The sequence below is a fragment of the Sylvia atricapilla genome, unplaced genomic scaffold (genome assembly GCF_009819655.1).
Source record: "Sylvia atricapilla isolate bSylAtr1 unplaced genomic scaffold, bSylAtr1.pri scaffold_36_arrow_ctg1, whole genome shotgun sequence".
NCBI classification, from domain to species: Eukaryota; Metazoa; Chordata; class Aves; order Passeriformes; family Sylviidae; genus Sylvia; species Sylvia atricapilla.
The window spans coordinates 105,057-111,353 of NW_027077149.1; the positions used below are offsets into that span (position 1 = coordinate 105,057).

General features: G+C 45.4%; 1 pseudogene; it reads right to left on the reverse strand.

Annotated features, from left to right (window-relative positions):
• Positions 1-3,947: 3,947 nt before the first annotated feature.
• On the reverse strand, positions 3,948-5,042 carry LOC136374930 (olfactory receptor 6M1-like; annotated as a pseudogene).
• Between the last annotated feature and the right edge of the window lie 1,255 nt (positions 5,043-6,297).

A 6,297-nucleotide genomic window follows, 5' to 3' on the forward strand; every position in this document is an offset into this window, starting at 1 on the left:
AGGACAAAGTACAGGCAGAAAGCATTAGATTACTTAACTTCCTGAGTGCCAAGGGGCTCAAGGTATCTAAGGCAAAACTGCAATTCGTAGAAGAAGTAAAGTATCTCGGGCACTACCTACGGAAGGGCGAAAAGAAAATAGACCCTGAAAGGGTAAAAGGGATACTATCCATACCGCCTCCAAGGAACAAGAAGCAAATTAGGCAGTTGTTAGGCCTCATGGGGTATTGCCGACAGTGGATTGAGAACTATAGCATCAAGGTTAAGTTTTTATATGAGAAATTGACCCAAGGAGGACTAATGAAATGGGATGAGGAAGATGACAAACATCTGAAAGCTCTGCATCATGATTTGGTCAATGCCCCTGTACTGAGCCTATCTGATTTGAAAAGACCCTTTTATCTATTTGTAAATACAGATAGTGGGACGGCTTATGGGGTACTGACCCAGGAGTGGGCTGGGAAAAAGAAACCTGTTGGGTGCTTATCTAAGCTGTTAGACCCTGTAAGCAGGGGTTGGTCTACATGTTTACAGGCTATAGTGGCCTGTGCCCTGCTTGTGGAGGAGGCTAATAAAATCACTTTCAACGGGGAACTAAGAGTATTATCCCCTCATAATATCCAGGGAATTTTGCAACAAAAGGCAGAAAAGTGGATAACGGATGCCCGACTCTTGAAGTATGAGGGAATCCTATTAGACTCCCCAAAGTTAACCCTGGAGGTGACAGCCTTACAAAATCCGGCCCAATTCTTATACCGAAGGCCAGGTGAGGATGGATTGGCCCATGAGTGCTTATCTACCATAGAAGAAAAAACCAAAATAAGACCAGACTTGGATGAAGAAGAATTAGAAGAGGGGATAGGTTGTTTGTAGATGGCTCATCGCGAGTGATTGATGGAAAAAGAGTCTCTGGCTATGCAATTGTTGGGGGAGAAGGACTTGCAGTTATAGAATCAGGCCCTCTAAGTAGATCTTGGTTGGCAAAGGCCTGTGAACTTTATGCTGTACTGCGAGCATTGCAGTTGTTGAAGAATAAATCAGGTACCATCTATACCGACTCAAAATATCCCTATGGGATTATACACACTTCTGGGAAAATATGGGAAGAGTGGGGGGGTTGGTAAACTCCCAGGAAAAAGACCTGATTCACCAGGATCTAATCAGGAAACTGCTGAAGGCCCTGAGGGGGCCTAGGAAAATTGCTGTTGTTCACCTGAAAGGGCATCAAAGAGGACTAGATTTTAAAAGCAGAGGAAATAATGCATTGGGTAATGATAAAGTCCTGGAAAGAATCAACCTTGGCCCCACAATGGGAAGGCCCTTACCTTGTATTGCTTACCACACAAACTGCAATCAGGACAGCAGAAAAGGGGTGGATTCATACTAGCAGAATTAAAGGGCCAGTGAGTGAGCCGACCCCAGAGTGGAAGGTGACAAGCAATCCTGGAGACCTGAGGCTGAGGATCCAGAGGAAAGATCGTCAATGAGTAAACACCATGTGGAATATGCACCAGAACCACACTATACGGAGGAAGGACTGATTTGTAATTCTGATGTTAAGATAAGATGTAGAGACCCAGAGTGCAATTGTTATCCTTTTGTTTGCTATATTTGTAAGGTCTGTGGGGACGGGTGGTTGGAGTCATTGTGGGTGATGAACCCCCCCTAGAGGAGTTTGCGGCTCCTGCTGAGTACTGCAGTGAAACAGAACTGATTGGATTCTAAAATATGAAGTTGAACATAAGGGGTTAGTGAAACAATCAGAGGAGTGGTGGAAGATTTATGCATTGGAGATAGAGCCAAAATATTATTGCTATCACCCTAATGAACCTATCCCATTCATAGTAGAGATTATAGATTGCACCTGTTGCACACGCCTGAAGGGGATCTGGTGTGATACACCCCCAGTTAAAAGCCATAACTGAGACTCCTATGTCAAGAGGCAGCAGAATCACCCTAGGGGACCTCCTGAAGAATACCCCTGCTGCCAAGAAGATGGTACTCCTCGTGGCTCGAAGCACCCGAGTCGACGAGCGAGGCAGAGGAGTAAAAGACTGTGGAGGAAAGGACCCTCAGGGTGGGACAATAAAACAATACTTGAAGATCTGCCCCAGGAGTGAGAATAATAAAGACCCTAGGCGAAGGAACGGGTTGCTGTCTGTAAGGGGAAGGGATTCACAGGCAACCTCTCATTCCTATGCCCCCAATGATACTCGCCACCTGACCCAATGGATCTCCTTTGTTTTATTAATGTTGAACCTGAGAGGAATTGAGGCATCACCACACCAGCCATTTAAGTGGTCCTTAACGAGATGGGATGACTCCCAGACCTTGCAAACCATTACTACAGTAAGGGCCCCAAATTTTGAGGTAGGGTTATGTAACATGACTTCTATTGATCATTGTGGAAAAGTATTGAATCTGATGGGTTTTTATATGTGTCCAAGTTCAAACCACGGGAAAGGGTATTGCAATTTACCTGGAGAATATTTTTGTGGATACTAGGGTTGTGAAACAATTGCCTCTGATTGAGTGCCAGGGGGAGGACCTGATGAATACTTGAAAGTAGATTTTGGACTGGTAGGATGCATTAAGCCATAGAGGGGCCCATCAGGAAAGATGTCCTATATAGGAACCTGCTCTTTCCTGTATGTTAATGTCACCCAGCCAGACAAGCAAGAATGGCTGTTTGGGACAACTTGGGGAATTAGGCATTGGAAACCTGGAAGAGATAGAGGGAATTTGATTTTAATAAAAAAAAGGAACCACTTTTATACAGTCCCAAGGGAATAGGGCCTAACCTGGTATTGGTAATAGAACAGAATGAGGTCAACTCTACCAATAATAATGATTCAGGGAAGTCAGTTGGGCCTGAAACAGAGGTCCCTAAGGAGGTCTCAACATACAGTACCCTCTAGAAAATAATGCAAGCTAGTTATGGCATTCTAAATAGAACAAACTCCAATTTAACAAGAGAATGCTGGCTTTGCTATAACATACAACCTCCTTTCTATGAAGCCATTGGGGTAACAGCAAGAACAAAGAAAATAAATGGGACTAATCCAAAAGAATGCCACACTGCCAACCACTATTGCGGGGCCAGAAATTCTGTTGGCACTCGGACTTACCTTTGGACCATGTATATTTAATAAACTGAAAAGCCGGCTGGAAGCAGGCACACTTTATGTGCCTTAGAACTAAGTATAATCAGATACCTGAAGAAGAAAATCTAGAAACTTTAGAGTTAGCTAGACAAGAACCGCAAAGATACAGGGAACAAAAATAAGTAAGAACAAGAGAAATGGGGGAGTTGTGATAAACATAAGCTGTTTTTGTTCACTAGAGGTCAAATAACTCAAATAGCAGAAAGTTACTATGTTACTATCTAAGCCTGTAGAAAAGCCATACGCAAATATGTTCTTGCTCAATCCTTTTTCTGTACTTGCTTAATTAGTTTTAAGTTTCAGAAACGTGAGCACAGCCGCCATATAAGGGAAAAGGCAACCGGAGGATGACTACCCGCCTTCATTGCTACGACCACCGGGAGGCAGAAAAAGACCCCCTAGCAACAGGTCGCACACGCGCAAAGTACAACAGGAAAGGACACATCAGCTAAAAAGAAGAGATAAAAAGGTGGACTGGAATTTTGCATGGTGCGGCAGTTGGCAGAGCGGAGACTCTCCTGCCGTCCAGCACTGTATTTGCCTTTGCCTTGCCTGCTGTAATCTAATAAATTCCGATTGGAATCCTTACTTGTGTCTCCAGTCTATTACAATTTGGTGCCCTGCCTGGGTGTGCAGATGAGTGTCTTCTCTCTTAACCTGACACAAGCCAGCAGGAGCATCAATCTCCTAAGGCAGCCGTGTTTGGAGGCTGCACGCACAGGCACTGGTTTTGTGTAACAGACGATACCAGATTGATGGATGGCTTTCCAGAAATGTGCCATGGTTAGGGGAAAAGCTTTGTTCTTGTTCTTGTCCTGGCAATGGATTTGTTCAGGGCCAGCATCACAAATTTGTTCCCAAGGCTGTAGAGGAATGGATTTAAGAATGGGTACAGGGTTGTGTTCAGCAGAGCTCCAGTTCTGTTGGTCCTCAAGGAAACATCTTCTGCAGGAGACATGTAGAGAGCAATGCAGCTCCCACAGGCAATGGATAAGGGGATGGGATGGGAAGAACACGTAGTCAAAGCTTCCTTCCTCCCAGAGGCTGCTGAAAGATGCAGAACACAGAACAGGATGCAAATGTCAAAAGCCAAAGTCAAACATAAGGAACCCACCTGGACACACGATAAGAAGACAGAGTCTATTTTCCAAAGCAGGCTGGTGTCAGAGCAGGACAGTTTGAACAAGGGGGACTTGTCACAGAGGAAATGGGGGATCTTGGAGCCACTGAAAGACAGCTCAGAGAGGAAGAGCAGCCTGTAGCTCAGCAGGGCAAAGCTGAGGACTCAAGCAGCAACACCCAGGTGGACACAGAGCTGAGACTTCCTGATGGCAGCATAGAGCAAAGGGCGGCAGATGGCAACATAGCAGTCAAAGGACATGACAATGAGCAGGACAAAGTCTGTGCAGCTCAGGGCAAAATAGGAATAGTTTAGGCAAAACAGCTGCTCAGTGAGAGAGTGTTCTGATCAGAACTCAGCATCACAAACAGTTTGATGCTTGTGGAGAATGTAAACCAGATTTTCAGGAAGGCCAGGCTGCAGATGAAAAAGTCCATGGGGGTTTGCAGGTGGTGATCCACACACAGGAGGAAAATGATGGTTGCGGTTCCTCATCACTGTTGTCCAGTACATGAGCAGAAGAACCTGAGAGAAAAACAGCTGCAGCTTTGGATCAAGCTCTAGGAAACCCTCTAGGATGAACTCAGTAACTGCTGTTGCATTTTCTGGACCCATGATGAATTCCAGCTCATCTTGCTGAGACAGGAACATGGCAAAAACAAGGGTGATAATTTCACAGTCTGGACAAACATTTCTATCCTTCCTTCTCTGCTTCTTTCTTTTCCTGCAGTCTTGCTATACAGCACAGAGATTGTGCTTCAAACAGTCCTCACACCCTGATTGTTCTGTTTCCCATTTCAGGTAGAATCCTTAGGGATTTTGTTGTCTTTTGTCTACCTTTTCCAAACACTCCCAAAGAATTCTTTCACCATAAGAGAGGATTCTAAAGAGGCTGTTGGCTATTTACCCCATTCCTGGGAAATTCCCAGCTCACTCAGACCTACTACAAACCCCTACTACAAATAGTCCAGACCACAGAACCCTGCCTGGGGTTTGAAATCCTCCAGGGACAAAGGAGGTTGGCACAGGAAGGAAAAGAAGCAATTTGCCACCTCCCACACCTACGAATGGTGAGAAAGCAGCAGGCATTTCTCAGGGCCGGAGATGGTGTGGGCTGTGGATCAGCAGTTATGGGCTGCTGGTAAAGCCTCTGTGTGATCTCCTGAAGGCAGCCCAGCAGGACTTCACAGTCTGGACTGGTGATTCCTGGGCTGCCTTTTCACAGCCCCAGGGAGCCCTCCTGCAGGCCATGCTTTGGGGCTCCCAGACCCCCTGGACCCGTTTGATCTGTTTCCCTGGGAGAGACAAAACCCAGCACTGGCAGTGCTGTCACAGTTCCTGGGGACCAGAGCAGGGCTGGGGCCAACTTTTCACAGCAACCAGACAGTGTCAGCCAGGGCTGGCTGGGCTGTCTGAGGGCAGCAGCAGCTGCTCTTCTCCTGACCCAGGAAGCTCAAGAACTGACTTTGGGGCAGAGTATTGTAGTTTAAATTTTTTTACAATGCACAGCTCAAGATGAAACCTTATGTGGATTGGAAGAAATCTGGACCAAACCTCCTTCATGGTTCCCCAGCTGGACTTGGTTAAATGTTTATAATGGTCACCAGAGTAATTGCTGTATGGATTGAGCTTGCAACAAGATTCAGTGTTAGAGTGCCCTATGATATAAAATGAGCCTCAAGAAAAGGGGAGACTTGATGAGGACAATAGAACAGAACAGCACAGCCTTGGAGAAACAGATAAAGGATGTAACTCACACAAAACATGAGCAGGAAGCCAGCTCAGCTCTGCAAGACTGACAAAGCAGAAGTTACACAAAACAATATTGCTCTTACTCAAAAGTAGGTTTCAAGGAACAGCCACCTGAAAAGGACACCAGGTGTTAGAAACACGCCCCAAAGAAACACATAATGACTTCTGATAAGGGTTGCAATTATGTAATGTAAAGTAATACATACCCATCAAGTAAGCAGGGATAGCTCTTGAACATATAATCAGTGTGTCTGATAAAAAC